This window comes from Bufo bufo, chromosome 3, assembly GCF_905171765.1.
Source record: "Bufo bufo chromosome 3, aBufBuf1.1, whole genome shotgun sequence".
In the NCBI taxonomy this organism is placed as follows: domain Eukaryota; kingdom Metazoa; phylum Chordata; class Amphibia; order Anura; family Bufonidae; genus Bufo; species Bufo bufo.
The window spans coordinates 486,636,796-486,654,398 of NC_053391.1; positions in this window are offsets into that span (position 1 = coordinate 486,636,796).

A 17,603-nucleotide genomic window follows, 5' to 3' on the forward strand; every position below is an offset into this window, starting at 1 on the left:
GTAAGGACCCTTCTTCCTGTGCCAGCTATAGGCCTATCTCGCTTTTGAATGCAGACCTGAAGCTGTATGCCAAGATGCTGGCTCTTAGGTTGCAACCATTTTTACCCAGTTTAATCAATGCAGAACAGGTGGGTTTTGTGGCTGGCAGGGAGGGAAGGATGAATACTGTTAGGATAGTAAATGTTATACATCAAGCTAGGGAAAAATCCATTCCGTTGGTCCTCCTGGGGACAGACGCAGAGAAAGCGTTCGATCGCATTGATTGGCTTTTTATGCGTCTGGCCCTGGCTAAGTTTGGGATTCCGCCCCAGTTCATTTCTGCCACAATGGCTATGTATGCTTCACCCACTGCCAGTGTGATGGTAAATGGCACCATATCTCCCAGATTTTCCATTGGCAACGGCACAAGGCAAGGGTGTCCCTTGTCCCCCCTGCTCTTTATCCTTGTGGTGGAGTGCTTATTTCAGGCGATCCGTCAGGAGGATAGAATCCAGGGCATGAAGGTGGGTAACACCTATCATCAGTTGGCGGCGTTCGCTGATGATCTTCTGGTTATAATAACCAATCCATTGGAGGCGTTCCCTGCTATACAGGAATTATTCCAGAGGTTTGGAAATCTATCAAATTTCCTGATTAACCCCTCGAAATCCCAGGCTTTAAATGTCACAGCAGGTAGAGACTTGCAGAGGATACTAGAAAGGCAATATGGATATGGCTGGACAACTCGTGCTATTAAATTTTTAGGAGTAAATTTAACCTCAGACCCTGGAGATCTTTATGAAGAAAATTTCAGTAATCTTCATAAATCAATATCAGCTACTATTGACTCCTGGTGTATCCCTTTCACCTCATGGTTTGGAAGGCGTACATTGATAAAATCAGTGTTAGTACCCAAAATCTTGTATTTCATGTTAGTATTACCAATTCACTTGCCAAAATCCTTTTTTGCCCAGCTTAAACAATGTTTTTCCAGATTTCTTTGGAAAAAATCCAGACCCCGTATTCCGCACTCGACTATGGTCCAACCCAATAAGTTGGGGGGAATGGGACTCCCTGATATGGAAGTATATTATAGGGCAATCCAGGGGATGAGATGTCTGGAATGGATTAGAGGCCCAGAGAATAGACTCGACATTCTAGCAGAAGCCGGGGATAGGAGACTCCCTCTGAGATCATTTCTTCTTTCTCCCCCTAAAGATATGCCCCAGCAGATTAGATCACTTAGCCTCACGACAAAAAATACACTAAACAGGTGGAGCTCAGATTTATCCAAGGTGCTGCTTTCAAGTCACGAGGTGTCACCAGTGCTTCAGATCAGGGACATTTTATGGAGCTCTGGGGATATATTTGGCTCTACTTTGCCAGGTGATCTTAAGGAGCTATCATTCCAATTGGTTGACCTATTAGATCCATCAGGTCACTTAATAGAAGGATGGGACAATCATCCTAAATTGCAAAAGTTATCCTTTATCCACAAATTATATATTAAACAATACCTAGGAAAAAAGAAAATTTCCACTCGGGCTTCTACGACGCAATTTGAGCAGATGACCCTCTCTAAGTCTCCTCCTGTGAAAAAAGTTTCGCGGCTATACTCTGTGTTGATCTCCCAGACCAGACCCGATACATATGGTTTCATCCGTAAATGGGAAAAGGACTTGGATATTATTTTTTCAGATAGGGAAATAAAGCAGATCTGCTCTATCACACCAAGGGTATCTAGATGTGTTAAATTGCAGGAAAACCTTTATAAGGTAATTACAAGATGGTACTTCACACCTCAAAGATTGCACCATATATACCCAGAATGTGACTCAAGATGCTGGAGATGCTTCAGTGCAGAGGGTTCACTAGTGCACATATGGTGGACTTGTCCTGATATTGCCAAGTATTGGACACGAATTTGTACAATAGGCTCACAGATTAGTGGTGTAAAGTTGACTCCTTCAGCTAAAGGGTGTCTGTTGGGGTTATTAGGAGAATTTAAAGGGAATAGGCATATGATTTCCTTGCTAGGGCATTTATTGGCGGCTGCAAGGGTTCTTGTAGCCTTTAATTGGAAGAATCGAAAGGCCCCTTCTATCTCCCAGTGGATTACGAAGTGTGATGCAATCTATAGATTGGAGCAGGTTGCTGGGTGGGAGGCCAAAAGATCACAGGTGTTTGAAGCCACATGGTCCGCATGGAAAAAGTATAGAGGTTTTTCAACCTAAAAATAATCTGAGTTATATAACATTCTTATCTGGGATGTAGGAATAACCCCTACCCCTCTCCCCCCCCCCTTTCATTCCCTTTCAATCTTAATCCTCATTATTCTTAATTTTATTTGTACCCCCCCCTTCCTTTTCCCCTGAATTGATGGTACTTAATTATGCTTTCTTTCTTGGCTGTATGATTGATATAGAAAAGTGCCCCAATGTGGGGTGAATGTATCTTTTGTATTTCTGCCATGATTCAAAATAAAACTATTTTAAAACTCAAAAAAAAAAAAAAAAAGAACGCTTACCCGATACCCTTGATTTCCGAGCTGTTCGATCGCCTTAAAGGGGCCACGGTCTTTACCAAACTCGACCTGAGGGCGGCATATAACCTGGTAAGGATCAAGGCGGGCGATGAGTGGAAGACCGCGTTTAACACCAGGACCGGTCATTATGAATCCTTGGTTATGCCCTTTGGGTTGTGCAATGCGCCCGCAGTCTTTCAGGAATTCATCAACGATGTTTTCCGTGACCTGTTGCAGCAGTGTGTGGTGGTCTATTTGGATGACATCTTGGTATATTCTGAATCCATGGAGGCCCACATTCTGGATGTCAGACGAGTGTTGCAACGGTTACGAGAGAACAAGCTGTTCGGTAAGCTTGAGAAATGCGAATTTCACCGATCCCAGGTAACCTTCTTAGGTTACATCATTTCCGCTGAGGGGTTCTCCATGGATCCTGAGAAGGTTTCGGCTGTCTTACAGTGGCCCCAGCCCAGTGGTCTTCGTTCCCTGCAGCGCTTTTTGGGCTTCGCCAATTATTATCGGAAGTTCATCAGGGACTTTTCCATGCTGGCCAAGCCTCTCACAGATCTGACCAGGAAGGGCAGTAATTCCCAGGTCTGGCCGCTCGAGGCCATCCGAGCTTTTGAGGCCCTAAAGTCCGCCTTTGTGTCGGCTCCGATTCTGTCGCATCCCAACCCTGGGTTGCCCTTTGTCCTCGAGGTGGATGCGTCTGAGACGGGAGTAGGCGCCCTTCTGTCTCAGCGTAGAACACCAGAGGGTCCTCTGCTTCCCTGTGGGTTTTACTCCCGGAAACTGTCTTCCGCGGAGTGCAACTATCAGATTGGTGACAGGGAGTTATTGGCCATCGTGCAGGCCCTTAAAGAATGGAGGCACTTGCTCGAGGGTTCGGTGGTTCCGGTTCTCATCCTGACGGACCACAAGAATCTGACCTACCTTTCTGAGGCCAAGAGATTGACACCACGTCAGGCCAGATGGGCTCTGTTCTTGTCACGTTTTAATTACGTGGTCTCCTACCTACCCGGTTCCAAGAACATCAGGGCGGATGCCTTATCACGGCAGTACTCCGAGCTGTCCAGGGAGGAGTCGATTCCGACTTCGGTCATACCTCCGAATCAGATCCTGGCCGCCATTCGCACCAGCCTGACCTCTCCCCTGGGTGAGCAGATTTTGGCGGCTCAATCTGGTGCTCCCTCTGGGAGACCCAACGGCAGATGTTTTGTGCCTGAGGAGTTGCGCACTCGGTTGTTGCGAACCTACCATAACTCCAAGACCGCGGGGCATCCTGGAAAGAATCAGCTGTCCTGGGCTGTTTCACGTCTGTTCTGGTGGCCTTCCCTACGTTCCGACATCGCCGCATATGTAGCGGCATGCTCCGTTTGTGCCCAGAGTAAGTCCCCTCGGCACCTTCCGTTGGGCCTTCTGCAACCCATAGCCACCGGGGAGCGCCCATGGTCACACCTGGGGATGGATTTCATTGTGGACCTCCCTGCATCCCGAGGCCATACGGTCATTCTCATGATTGTGGATCGGTTTTCCAAAATGTGCCACTGTGTTCCTCTCAAGAAGTTACCCTCTGCACAAGAGTTGGCCACGATTTTTGCCAGGGAGGTCTTCCGGTTGCACGGTTTGCCCAAGGAGATTGTGTCGGATCGGGGGAGTCAGTTTGTGTCCAGGTTCTGGCGCGCCTTTTGCTCCCAGTTGGGGATTCATCTCTCCTTCTCCTCGGCCTACCACCCTCAGTCCAATGGGGCCGCAGAACGATCCAATCAGGCCTTGGAGCAATTCCTTCGTTGCTATGTCTCCGATCACCAAGACAATTGGGTTGACCTCCTGCCTTGGGCTGAGTTTGCCAGGAACACGGCGGTGAACTCTTCCTCTGGGACGTCTCCCTTCATGGCCAATTATGGGTTCCAACCTGCCGTGTTACCGGAGGTATTCTCTCCCCAGGATATTCCGGCTGTGGAGGATCACCTTTCCGTCCTACGTGCTTCTTGGGTACAGATCCAGAAGTCCCTTGAGGTCTCTGCGCAGCGCCAGAGACTCCAGGCTGATCGCAGACAAGCGCCTGCTCCTTCCTACCAGGTCGGAGACCGTGTATGGTTGTCAACCCGCAACCTCAACCTTCGAGTGGCCACTCCCAAGCTGGCGCCTCGCTTTGTTGGTCCCTTCCGAGTGCTTCGCAGGGTAAACCCGGTAGCCTATGCCCTTGCGCTTCCTCCTGGCATGCGGATCTCCAACGTGTTTCATGTCTCCCTGTTGAAGCCACTGGTGTGTAATCGTTTCACTTCCTCGGTTCCTCGGCCTCGTCCGGTCCAAGTGGGCAATCGTGAGGAATATGAGGTGAGCAATATCCTGGACTCACGCCTGGTCCGCGGTCGGTTGCAGTTTTTGGTCCATTGGCGTGGTTATGGTCCAGAGGAGCGTTCCTGGGTTCCCTCCGCAGATGTCCATGCTCCTGCCTTGCTCCGAGCCTTCCACGCACGCTTCCCTCAGAAACCGTTTTGTGCTCCGCGGAGGAGGGGCCCTTGAGGGGGAGGTACTGTCATGGTCTTACCTTCCTGCTGTTCTCCTTCGTTTGACATGTGCTGGCGGCCATCTTGGTTTCTGGGTTTCTTGTAGCCTTCCACCCTGCGGCTCCTCCTTCCCACTGGGAGGAGCTGGATGCCTAGCTCATATATATAGGAGGTCTGTGGCTTCAGTTCCTTGCTTGGTCCTCTTGTGTTCACATGCTTCTAAGACTGCTGCTGCTTCTGGTTCCTGATCCTGGCTTCGTCTGACTACCCTGCTGGTTCCTGATCCTGGCTTCGTCTGACTACCCTGCTAGTTCCTGATCCTGGCTTCGTCTGACTACCCTTCTGGTTCCTGACCTCTGGCTTCGCAAAGACTCTGCTCGGTTTCACCATCCGTTTGGACTTTTGCTTTACAGCTTTATTTTCAATAAAGCCTTCTTATTTTCACTTATCTCTTGTTGTACGTCTGGTTCATGGTTCCGTGACAATTTGCTGTACCTGGCATTGCCTATGTCATAGCTACTGGTCTTGAATTCTCAAGGACTGTCAATCAACAAGAGGGGAGGGGCTGGCAGAGCAACAGTGAACCAAACCGAGCAGCCCATGGAGCACCAAAAACGTTATTTTCTTAAAAATAAACAGGAGCATTTCTCAGGATTTCAGCACTGGATTTTTACAAGAAAGGTGTGGCCATGATTTGGGGTTTCTACCCTACACGATGGTATGTTTACCATAAAACCCATTTTGGAGGTGACAGACTTATTTTAAGAGATTAACGACATAGTGGCAAGATATGCCATACATGGTTGCCCACCTCATTCCTTTTAACTTGCAGAGAGCTGGCAGCAGATCTTAGAATCTTTTGCACCCTGCAACCAGACATTTATTGCTTATTCTATTCATATGCGATAAATGTCTATAATAGGAAAAACCTTTGTATTGCTCAAAGGCTAATTGAAAGCAGTGAAAATTAAATGTACAAGCTGCCCTAAGATTACTCCACACTGTACACAACATAATGTGGGACAGATGAATGTATTCATAAAAAAGTAACCAACGCAGAGTTAATGCTTAATGCCGTACATGTATGGCATTATGCGCCAGCATTTATATGGAGTGGGCTGTTGTGGTGAGCCTACTTTATGTGCGGCGGGTTCATAAAGCAGGCACCCGACCGCAATGTTGGGGAAAAGCGATCGCTCCGCACCCCGTCACTTAACTCCTCAGATGCTGTGGTCATTGGTCAACGTTGATCACAGCTACTGTGAGGTAAGGCGGAGATATGTGGCTTGATTTCACTGCGGGGGTTCCGATTGGTTACCATGGCAGGCTGGACGCTGCTGAAGCCTTCCAGGCCTGCCATCGTAAGCTCCCTAACGGGGTTAATAGTTATTAAAGGCTATGTACACCTTTGGGGGCTATTTTTTATTATCAAATTTTGAGCTAAAATCTTTTTTAAATTGGTTTTTATTACAAATATTGAACCCTTTTTTTGTATAGAAGGATCTGAATTTTCTCTCTGCCCTGTCAGCCATCTAATCTGATGGCCTACTTATCTCTGCTCTCTGACCTTATAAGTACTCATTATAGCTCAGTTCTTATCTTACTGATAAGAATGTGGCTTAAATAAGTGTTTATGTAAATTAGATATAAGGGTTATTAGATGACAGCACAAAGTGAAAGTGAAAGTACCATTCACACATCTATACAAACAGTTAACCCTTTGTAACAGAACAGCTCAATATTTTTAATAAAGACCAATTGAGAAAAAGATTTTTTGGCCCAAAATGAGTAAAATGCAATCATAAAAAAATTGCCTCCGGGGGTGTACAAACATAACCTTTAAGTAAAAAAAAACATAACCTTTAAGTAAAAAAAGTAAAAAAAATCCCCCCCTTTCCCAATTTTACATACAAAAAAATATACCATGAATATAAAAATGTATTTCTTTCTGTCGTCTGTCTGTCTGTTCTTTATGCACGGCCAGACGACTAGACGGATATCCACTAAATAGGGCACATAGGTACATCAGGTTTCCCGGAAGGTTTTAGACCAGTTCTCAGCTCTCTAGGACATACCGTTCCTGAGATATTCCCAAAAAATATATTAGCCAATATGAGCTTCACTCACATTCACGCAGGTCCTTCAGTCTTGACATACACAGTTACACTAGGTTTCCATAACAACTCTTTTTCACTGTTAGAGGCCACTGTTAAAGGGTTGTGGTGCTATGGAGGTCACTGTTAAGTGGCGAGGTGCTATGGATGTCACATTTTAAGGGGGCAGGGTGCTGTGTATGTCTTATATTAATGGGACGGGGTGCTGTTAAGGTCACTGTTAAGGGGGTGGGCTGCTGTAGGGGGGTCACTATTAAGGGGTAGATCGCTGTAGAGGGTCACTGTAAAGGGGGTGGAGTACTGTAGAGGTAACTGTTAAGGGGATTGCACTGTGGAGGTCACAGTTAAGGTGGCATTGTGGGGTGACTGTTAAGGCGGTGGGACACTAGGAGGCCACTTTTAAGAGCTGACCACTGTGTAGGTCAGTTGAAAGTAGGCAGGGCACTGTGTAGGTCACAATTAAGGGGGCGGGGTTCTGTGGAGGTCACTGTTAAGGGGGCAGGCCACTGTGGAGTCACTTTTAAGGGGGCAGAATACTTTGGAAGTCACAGTTAAGGGGGCATGGTGCTGTGGATGTCATTGTTAAGCGGTGGGGCCTCTGTGGAGGTCACTGTTAAGGGGGCAGGCTGCTGTGAAGGTCAAAGTTAAGGGGGTGGGCTGCTGTGGAGGTCAATTTTAAGGGGCAGGGTGCTGTGGAGGGTCAGTGTTAAGAGGATGGGCCGCTGTGGAGAACACTGTTATAGGGGCGGGGTTGTGAAGGTCACAGTTAACGGGGTAGGGCACTGAGGAGTTCACTGTTAAAGGAGCGGGCTGCTGTGAAGATCAAAGTTGAGGGGGTGGGCTGCTGTGAAGGTCACTATTAAGGGGGAGGGGTGCTGTAGAGGTCACTGTTATGGGGAACACTGTGGATATCTTTTATCCTCACAAACATGAAATTAAATAATCAAAATATATCTGTGTAAAGCTGGATCATCCTACTAGTAAACAATAAAAATATAAGCATATTAGGTATCACCACGTCTGAAAATGTCTGAATTATTAAGATATGGAAAAAAAAATCCTGTGCAGTAAATGTCGTAATGGGAAAAAAAACATTTATAATTTGATTCAACATTTTTTAGTTATCTTTTCCCCCCCAAAAATGTAATAACAGTGATTAAAAAGTCATACATCCTAATATGGTACCAATAAAAACTGCAGTTCATTATGCAGAAAAGAAGCCCTAATACAGCTCTATAGATCGAAATATAAAAAAGTTATGGCTGTCAGAAAGTGGTGCTGCAAAGAAGATTTTGATTTTTTTTCCAAATGTTTTTATTTTCTTAAAAGTAATTAAACAATAGTTTGGTATCGCAGTAATTGTATTGCGCTGCAGAATAAGGATGTCATGTCATTTTTAGTGCACATTAAATTCGTTGCACAAATTATTTTTTTCCCAATTTACAATATAAGACATGGAAAATTAACTGGTGGCATTAATATATGAAAATAGGCCTTTACAGGGTTAAAGTAGTGGGGAAAAAAAATTATTTTTCATTTCTGGTGAACCATTAGGTGCCCAAATACATTAGATATACTTTTGGCAAACACAACAAATTATATCGGAACAGCTAAGTATCTAATGTGCTTGGGGTATTCATGACTCCTTCGATGGCTGATGTTGGAAGTAAGAAAGATTGGAATGGTTGGATTAGGTAAAGCCCTTTTCCTCTGGCATAATTTATGCTAATCCCATTTGGACCGCCTTTCAGAGATATATAGCCCTCATGTACATCTTCCCCAAACTTTGTTTTCCAGTTTGGACTGTCCTCTTTTACCATTAAAACAAATTACTCTGGTTTGTATCCATACTGTATGTATCACTTCCTGTTCCTCTATCCAAAACAATTGATTCACTTCTTTCTCTACCACAACTCCAACACTAAAAAGGTCCATCTAGTTTGTAACTCCTCCCACCAAGCTAGTTACATAAACAGTCCCCTATCACTGACACGGCCATTGACACATCACCAGAAATAAGAAAGGGCCACATGGTCATGTAACCACAACCTAGAATGGAAGACAGGAGCAATAAAAGTAAAAGAAATACATGACAGCTACCTTCAGAAATGATTATTCTAAAGAATGTTGATCAAAACCAGAAAACCCTTTAAAGCTAACCATGCACTTTAGATAGATGCAGTTTGATGGTTGCACAACTGTTGAGTGAACAATCTCCTGGTGAACCATCGGTTCCCAGATACAACAGTACACATTTTAGTTCGCCTTGGCCATCAAAGTTGCTCAAACTGGCCATACATGCTCAATAAAACTGGAACTATTTTTCTTGGAGCGTTTTTGAAAGAATTAACTTTAGTCCATGAAAGACCATTGGACAAAAATTTCAAAAACTACTGATCTCTTTCCAGATGATGACTGTCATTGGTTAGCTAAAAGATCATTCATTGTTAACCCCTTAAAGGGGATAACTGGGTTCAGAGCGCAACCCTGACATAAACTCGCTTTCACTCATTTACCATGTCTGAGTGGAGCATCGGAGCAGTTCTTGCTCCGATGCTCCTCCTTGACCTGTTTTGCATTGCGCAGGGCAAGGCCTTTTTCTTTACTACTAGTGACGTACCGGACTTCACATGGGTATTCTAGGCATAGATTTCACAGGCTAAAGATCACCCATTAGTGCCGGTGACGTCACCAGAATCACTGCTAAGCTGAGGCCTCTGCCTAGCATACTGAGAAAAATCTGGCTATGTCACCGACAGTAAACAAACAGCCCTTGTGCTGCAGGGCAAGGAGGAGCGTTGGAGCTGGAAATGCTCAGATTCTCCACTCATACATGGTAAATGAGTTAAGGTAAGCTTATAGGGGTTTTCCAGGCTTTTACTATTGATGACCTATCCTCAGGATAGGTCATCAATTTCTGATCGGAAGGGGTTGGACAGCCAGCACCCCCGCCGATCAGATGGATGAGGAGACGGCGCCCGCGGTGTGCATGTGCCGTCTCCCTTCTCTCCTCCTGTCCGCTTCTGCTGTCTATGGTCTTTGTCATAGACAGCAGCAGTGCACAGGAAGAGAGAAGGGATACGGCACATGCACACTGAGATCGCTGTCTTCTCATACAGCTGATTGGCGGGGGTGTCGGGTGTCGACCCCCACCGATCTTTTATAGGTCATCAATAGTAAAAGCCTGGAAAACCTTTTTTTTTTTCAGGTTCAGCTCTGAACCTGGACAACCACTTTAATGTCAGGTGATTTTTCATATATTTTTTTATTTTTCGTTTTTTACTCCTAGCCTTCCCAAAGCCATAACTTTTTTATTTTTCCATTCACATAGCCTTATGAGGGGTTGTTTTCTGCAGGACAAGTGGCACCATTTACGGCTGCATACAATGTAGTGGAAAGCAGGAAAAAAATTCCAAGTGGGGTGGAATTATTAGAAAAACACAAATTGGATTTTGTCTTTACAGCATTTCCTGTGCGGTAAAACTGACCTGTTACTTCTATTCTCTGGGTCAGTATGATTACAACAATACCACATATAGTTTTATTGCATTTTAATACTGAAAAAAACCTCTAGAAAAAAAACTTTTTTACTTTACATATTCTGATCCCCATAACTTTTTTACTTTTATGTATGGGGAGGTTTGTGTGAATTGGCCATTTTGACTTATTTTTTTCTGTTTCACCATTTGTGTATGCAATAAATATTTTTATATTTTAATAATACGGGCATTTTCGCACACGGCGATGCCCATTATGTTTAATTATTTGTTTATGTATTTTTATTTTCATTTTGATGACAGGAGGATGATTTGAATTTTTATATTTTTTTTAATTTTTTACACTTTTTAATAATTCCCCTATAGGGAATTATAACAAGCAATAATTTTACACTGAGTTCCTATGAAGCCCTGCCATAGGCCAGGTCTCCATAGGAATTAATGTGCGGCAGCCTTGTGTTACTCAGGAGGACTGAGGCTGCTGCACACTACATCCGGCTCCCCTGATCCTCGCAAGGGGGAGCTGGTGCATGGCCAGCAGCATGCGTTCCCGGTTTTTATCCACACAGATGCTGTGGTCACATTTAACTACGACATCTAAGGGGTTAAATGTATGCGATCAACGTTATAGTTAATCGCACACATTAGCCCTGGGTGCCTGCTATTTAAAACAGCAGGCACCCAGTGGCTATGGCACCCGCTGCACTCATGAGCAGGCACTATACTTAAATTCCCAACTGGTGACGTGTATAGTTGTAAGGCAGTCTGAAACAGATTAAATTTCACCTGCCAAATTATGATTTCACCCGCCATTTTGATCAACTTTAGACTAATAGGTATGGGTACCTTTAGTTCACTGAGTTATTAATATGCTAGGTGATACATTACTAAGAAGGTGTGAGGTGTGAGTACTGAACTAACTAGAGGGAGTACCATACATCTCTTTGTATTGTGTACAGTATACAGAGAATGTGCCAATGATACATTGATTAAATATATTATTTATTCCTATAATTATTACGTTATGGTCATTATTTTTCTACTGGAAATTACATAGAAATATCAATAAATATATGCACGTACTGAAAGGTTGCTGTTCTGAAGCAAGCAGAAGTCATTTGTTGAAAGCAATGGTTGCCACCTAGCAACTACTAGTGGGTGGCTGCCAGCCTCTTGAGCGAAACAATGCAGCAATAAAACATTCCAGTGAAGCAGTGGTACACCCACACATTCTTCACTGTGGATCGTCATCTCAGATGAGACCAGCTAGTGAGACCGAAGGAACTGAAACAGGATGGTAGTGACTGTAAATTTTCCCCTACAAACAGTCTGCATGTTAGAAATCAGATCATATATGCACAAATTATTTTAATAGGATGCCGTTAGTCTTGACTGACATTTTGGAATGAACAAAAAACGTCTTTGTTCAAAATCTTAGAGAAGGAAACAGTTCTCAAAACGAAAACTTGGCATGCCATTTTACAAGCCTGGCATTTCACCCAAGAAGACAAGAGGGTAAATATTTACTAAAGTATGCTGCACAGGAAGAGTTTGCGCCAATAGTCCGTTGGGCCCAATGCTGTTACAGGAACTCTGTTTCAGAGAGTATGGAAGACGCATTATAAAGGATAATAAAGAATAAGGGGGTCATTTATTATTCTTTGGGCGTATTTTTGTTCTATTTCTGTTGCTATTTTGGTGCATCTTTTCTTTGCGGTTTCTTTTACGATATTATCAACACAACCTGAGCTTTAGTACTGAGTTCAAGAATTCTACATTTAGAACAGCAATCTGGGAATAGACCTGTATTAGGTCTGAGTTAAGAACTGCAACTGTGAAATGTTGGCGCATGTCAGGCCAGCTAGCTGCCAGTCATAAAATAGACCTATAGGTCTAGGAGATGCAGCAGCCCCACTAATATCAGTTTGTGTTAAAGACTGCAGATCAGAGCCTGTACTGCCCCCATGTTCCCCTGATGAATTGAAAATTTTGCCCACTTCACCTTCTGAAACAAAATGAACTAAAAGTCATACACACCCTAAAATGGCATCAATTAAATGTACAGATCGCCCTGCAAAAAATTAGCCCTCACCCAGCTCTGTATACATAAATACAAAAAAGTTATAAGGGTCAGAATATGGCAACTAAAAGAAAAAAAAATGGAAAATGAAAATGAAAGTAACTGGTAAATTTTATCAAATATCCAACATCGTAAATAAGAACCTCCTTAAAACTGTCAGAATTGCTTTTTTTTCCCAATTCCACACCATTTGGAATTTTTTTCCTGCTTACCACTACATCATATGCATCATTAAATGATGGCATTGGAAAGTACAACTTGTCCCACAGAAAGCAAGCCCTCATACAGCTATGTGAACATAAAATTAAAAAAAATCATGGCTCTGGGAAGGCAGGGAAATTAATTGCAAGGTCCTGAAAGGATTAAAGCTGTGATGAAATATGCTGTCAGGACTGCTGTGAATGTGTGTTGAAGTCCTCTCCATTGCGTTAGTACAGCATAACAGTCTGGACTGTGTATTTCAGCACAGCTGAGTCCAGAAAATGGGGGAATGGGAGGCAGTAGGAAAATAAAAAATGTCAAGCTGGACTCCTTATCTGAACTGCTACTTATGTATTACTGTAGATATTAATCAAGAATCTAAAAAAAAACCTCCAGGGTAGAAAGGGTTAATGCGTAGAAATTCAAAATTAGAAAATTGCAATTTTTTCCATACATTTTTTTTATAATATAAAGGTAAAATATATCAACCCAAATTTACCCCAAACATCAAGTACGAGATGTCACAAAAAACAATGTCAGAATGGCTTGAGTAATGGCTAACCTCCAGCACCCCAGCTGTGTTGAAACTATCACTTCCAGCATGCTTCTTTCAATTTTATGGAGTTCTGAGAACAGCCAAGCAAGTGTACATCTTGGGAGTCATAGTTTTACCACAACTGGAGTGCCGGAGGTTGGCCATTACAGTAAAAAGCATTTTATAGTTATTAGCGCATAAAGTGGCACATGTCAGATTTGCAAAATTAGACTTGATCACAAAGGTGAAAAATGGCTTGGTCCTGAAGGGGTTAATGACCTACGTGACACAGAACACAGGGACTACAAATAGGATTCAGATGAAGGCCATTGCGCAACACATATGCGCCTGGTTGTAAATGAGGTGTATAGGTAGACTTAGAAACCGGGTCTACATCAGTTGCCAGCACATACAGTTGAAACCAAAAGTTTACATACACTATATAAAAAGACACATACCGTATGCATGTTTTTCTCAATATCTGACATGAAATCTGATTAAACCTTTCCTGTTTTTGGTCAATTAGTATTACCATAATTATTATTATTTGCCAAATGCCATAATAATGAGAGAGAGAATGTTTTAAGGCATTTTTATTACTTTCTGCAATGTCAAAAGTTTACATACCCTAAAAGTACTATGCTATTAAACAATTCTGGACTGCCCAAATGATGATGTCATGTGTTTGGAAGCTTCTGTTGTTGGCAGCATCTGAGTTAATTAGAGACAGACCTGTGGATGTATTTAAATTCACACCCGAATCACACTGCTTCTTTGTGTAGCATCATGGCAAAGTCTAAAGAAATCAGCCAAGATATCGGGAAGTGAATTGTGGACTTGCACAAGTCTGGCTCAACCTTGGGTGCAGTTTCAAGATACCTGAAGGTGCCTTGTTAATCTGTACAAACAATTATACGCAAGTACAAACAAGATGGGAATATCCAGCCTTCATACCGTTCAGAAAGGAGACAGGTTCTGTGTCCCAGAGATGAACGTGCTTTAGTCCTACATGTGCATATCAACCCAAAAACAAAAGCAAAAGACCTTGTGAAGATGATGGCGGAAGCTGGTAAGATTGTGTCAATGTCCACAGTGAAACGAGTACTGCATCAACATGGGCTGAAAGGCCACTCTGCCAGGAAGAAGCCATTACTCTAAAAGAAACATAAAAAAGCCAGATTAATGTTTGCAAATGCACACAGGAACAAATACCTACATTTTTGGAGACATGTCCTGTGGTCTGACGAAACTGAAATTGAACTTTTTGGCCATAATGACTATCATTGGAAGAAAAAGGGAGAAGCTTGAAAGCGTAAGAACACCATCCTAACTGTGAAACACGGGGGTGGCAGCATCATGTTGTGGGGTTGTTTTGCTGCAGGAGGGACTGGTGTACTTCACAAAATAGATGGCATAATGAGGAAAGAAGATTATGTGGAAACAATAAAGCAACATCTCAAGACATCAGCCAGGAAGTTAAAGCTTGGGCGGAAATGGGTCTTCCAAATAGACAATGACCCGAAGCATACTGCCAAACTGGTTACAAAGTCATTGTTTTGGAGTGGCCATCACAAAGCCCTGATCTCAATCCTATGGAAAATTTATGGGCAAAGCTGAAAAGGCAGGTGCGAGCAAGGCGACCAACAAACATGGCTCAGTTACACCAGTTTTGTCAGGAAGAATGGGCCCAAATTCCGAGCAACTATTGTGAGAAGCTTGTGGAAGGATATCCATGTCAAGGCGCGGTGTAGGTAGATAACTCCACACCAACCACAAGATTAAAGGGAAAAGGTACTAGGCCTGGGAAGTAGGGAAAGGGGAAAAGGTCACCACCTAGGGTATCCCTAACCCGAGTCCTGACTACTATAAGTATGAACAGACCTTGATGGTAGGAATTTTCATACGCTGGAACCTAAGGCCCTATCTGACCCTAAAGGGCCCTGGAAATAGTGTCAGGACAAGAGATTACCTATTTCTTCCCAGCTAAAGAAATAGGAGACTCACTCAGGCCTAATACCAAAAGGTTGGGGAAAACCACAAACAAGAAATAGGGAAAAGACACTTAACTCCAAGGTATGCAGAAGAGCAGGAACTCAGAGGAGAACCAGACACCAGCTCTTCCCAACCAAAAAGGAGCTTTCAATTGCATAGCATGATGGGTGAGGCCAGACTAAAAAGAGGAGTAGGAATGGCCACTTAAGCTTCACCTGAGACCAGAGGTGTTGTCATACCCAGCAACAACACAGAAGAGTGAAACCAGAGAGGCTGTCAGATCACATCACATCGCATCTTAGATCTTCTGACCCTTGTCACAGGAGAGACCGTCACAATCCAAAGCGTTTGACCCAAGTCATACAGTTTAGGGGCAATGGTACCAAATATTAATGAAATGTATGTAAACTTTTGACTTTGCAAAAAGTAAGAAAAATGCCTTAAAACATTATCTCTCTCTCTCTCTCTCTCTCTCTCTCTCATAATTCTGGCATTTGTCAAATAATAAATAATAATTATGGTAATCCTAATTGACCAAAAACAGTAAAGGTTTATTCTGATTTCATGTCAGATATTGTGAAAAACATGCATATGTGTCTTTTTATATAATGTATGTAAACTACTGGTTTCAACTGTATAAACCTGATTTATGAATGCTCCAAGTCTGGTAAATCAGCCATATATTTAGACTCATAACACAGGTTAAAAAAAAACACTTCTAAAAAGGAACTGCCATAATAAATGACCCCCAAGATGTTTTATGTGCAAGGGCTTAACATGGTCTTTGCAAAAAGAGTATGTTAATAGTCGCCATTGGTGTGAATTGCCCAGTACTCTATTACTGTATAAAATGTCTAAAAAATCAATACAGCCACCACAGGAGCTGTAACTGCTCATAGGTCAGAGATATAGTCCTACAAGGCTACCACCATATGCGAAACCCAAAATCTAAAATGGCAGTAGTAAAATATAACTTTTAATAATCTAAAAAGTCAAATGGCCCAAATTATAACCATGAAGCCACACTAATTAGGCAATAGACATCACAAAATCCATGTCGGACACATGTATATGGATAGGTATACTGTAGTAAATACACAGCTTACCCAGATAGATGTGTAGGTAAAGGTGGGCAGAACCAGTATCCACACCAAATAAATCTCGTCCTCACACACAGATGAATTTGGCTCCAGTTGTCTTCAATCCTCAAACACGTCACCCCCTAGTCATTTACTTTGATGGTGTATGGTGTATCAGAGGACAGTGAAGAGATAGACCCCTATCTGTACTAATTGAAAGGGTGCTAAGGAAACCTACTCACAGGTGCTCAGATAAAGTGAAAAAATGTGTTGGCCCTACGCGTTTCATTTATTTATATAGCCCAAAACTCATCAGGGGACATAGGGCTAATGCAACCTAGAGTGGGAAGCAAAGAAGAAAGCAAAAAATGAATAAATATATATATCTGTTTAAGATAAGAGGTAATCTAGCCACCCATTATCACCATTCAGGGCAGCCGTTAGACCTCTCACTCACGTCTATATGGGATAGTCCAATCCTAGAATAGTCGTCCTGAGGGGGTGTAAGGTCGCACCTCCAGTTATATTCACCAGTAAAAGATGTAGGTGTTGTAACATAGGGTAAGAAGCCACTATGGATGTGTGGCGTCCCCTATCCGATGTGGCGTCATAGCAATCAGGCGCCGAAACGCGCCTTCTTTTCAATACACTCTCCGCCCACCAGTCCTGACGTCATCCCACGTCCGCATGTCACGTCATCGCGCACGTGGGGAACATCACATGGAATTGCAACATGCGTCCAAGGGGGAGGGCGGGAACCTTTTAGGTCAGTTACGTCTAGTCCCGCCTACTCCTAGGTCCTGAAAGATCATTATGCCACCAACCGTCCGTCAGGTGCCGCCCCCTCCCAGGTCCTGGAAGGTCAACACCTCGCCTGTATACACAGATCATGCCGGTACCAATAAGGGGCATACAAATGGCTACCCATATAAGGGATTAGATACATAAAATGCCTCAAAAGGTTATCGTCCCTCAAAGGGACAAACAATCAATAGATACAAGGAACAATTGTAGATAGACATTTAAGGCTGGCTTTTCACCATGTCATATCAAGAAGCACATGACTAAAGAGATATAATATTTTAAATA